At 41.1% G+C, this 1,748-nt stretch overlaps 1 long non-coding RNA gene across 1 annotated transcript in view; it reads left to right on the top strand.

The window, feature by feature from the left end:
* LOC113406426 overlaps positions 1–779 on the top strand; it is a 4,793-nt gene extending 4,014 nt beyond the window's left edge. The window contains exons 2-3 of the long non-coding RNA XR_003369759.1: positions 289–415; positions 558–779. This is a non-coding gene — a long non-coding RNA (uncharacterized LOC113406426). The remainder of the gene's footprint in view (positions 1–288; positions 416–557) is intronic.
* The last annotated feature ends 969 nt before the right edge of the window (positions 780–1,748 follow it).

The raw sequence follows: 1,748 nt of genomic DNA, 5'->3' as shown, positions 1-1,748 counted from the left end.
GGGGGCAGCGGCGCAGGCCGAGGGATGTGCTGGCCTCCATTGGCCTGGAGCGGCGAACCGCAGCCAATGGGAGCTGCAATCGGCTGAACCTGCGGATGTAGCAGGTAAACAAGCCGGCCCGGCCCACCAAGGGGCGTACCCTGGTGGGCTGCGTGCCAAAGGTTGCCGATCCCTGATCTAAAGCCTTTTAAGCAAAGGCTTTTTTTTTTTTTTTACTGTAACTGTGCTGACTGAATCACAATGCAAACTGTTGTAAAACTCTGTTCTTTACTTTTTTCCCCCTTGCAGTTTTGATCTTACTAACTTCATAAAAGAAGTACAAATTAAAAATGGAAACAAACTTTCAGGATTGAGCTCAGATGAAATCCTTACCCGAGTGACAGAACTCATTCTGGACCATCAAAATAAGAAAAAGGTACATGGCAGATGTCAGACTTTTTGCACCATAATTGATTAAAATGGTGAAACAAAGCTGAAGAGGATACTGAATGTTCTTTAGCAAGTGCATGGCATAATGTTTGATGATGATAAAAATTTCCTTTGCAATACCTCTGTAGGCTCCGACCTCAGCAAAGAGAACCAAAAAGCCAGCATCCTGCGCTGTAACTCAGACTCTGAAAGTAGCCAAGTCTGCCGTGGGAAATGTGTCTAGCCTATCCAAGGCAAGGCCATCCTATAAAACTGTTGCAAACAAAACAACTCAGCCATCACAGCCAACCCACCAGCCGTGGAGACTTGTTGGAGGACCATCACAATCAAAATGGATAAAATCAAATGATTCTACTGTAAGTTTTCTTTACTCTTCCACTGATTTAAATATATATATGTATTCAATCGATATATCAAAGCACAAGGGGCAATTTTATGATGCACTACTCCATGGTTTTTAATTAAGTCAAGGTATTATATCTTACAAAAAATTCAACTAGGAAATCAAAACTTCTATATTTTAAAAAAGAAAATCTGTATTATTTGCTTCACTAATGTTCTTAGAAGATACTTTATAAAATATCTTCATTAGTCAGATGAGATCTCTGTGCATTGCAGTAATTAATGAGACAGCCTGTAAATACTTGGCAGTAAATGCAGCACAGCTTTGTTACACACACACACACATCAGATCCAGTGAGGGATGCCTTTTTTTTAATGCCTGTTGTTTTAGGCATTGTAAGCCAATTCTTTGAGTGTTCCCTGGTCTTCAGAGCAGAGAACTGGAAAATCTCTCCCTGTGTTCTGCTCCTGGCTGTGCCACTAACTTGCTGCAGAACTTCAGACAAGTCACTCACACTCTTCCTGCATCAATATACTTATCTGTAAAATGGTGATGGGTACCCTACTTGATATCTTCCCTACAAAGTGCTTTGAAATACTTATTATTCACTTTCCTAGCCTCTATTTTTAGAAGCATAATGTATGTAACAGCACTATCAGGTGTGATCATGTATGAGGCTTTATTTTAAAGGTGATTTGAGAAGGCAGAACAAGATTTATCTGAGGTGTTTGCAGGATGCAATTACCATAATATGCAAATAAAATTGGGAGATGGGATTCCCAGACTTTCAATCACTAAACTTTGCCTTTTGTAAAAATGTCATTGCTCTGTCTTCAAAAGCATTCCATAATGGTTTCTCAGCTTCAGTAGCATCACTTGCGTTAACATAGGGTTACCATATTGCAGTCCTGGAAAAAGAGGACACTCCAAGGGGCCCCGGCCCCGCCCCAACTCCACCCCTTCCCCAAAGTCCCTG

Source organism: Terrapene carolina, unplaced genomic scaffold (genome assembly GCF_002925995.2).
Source record: "Terrapene carolina triunguis isolate 2854851 unplaced genomic scaffold, T_m_triunguis-2.0 Scaffold30, whole genome shotgun sequence".
NCBI lineage: Eukaryota > Metazoa > Chordata > Testudines > Emydidae > Terrapene > Terrapene triunguis.
This window is presented reverse-complemented; position numbering and strand designations above follow the sequence as displayed.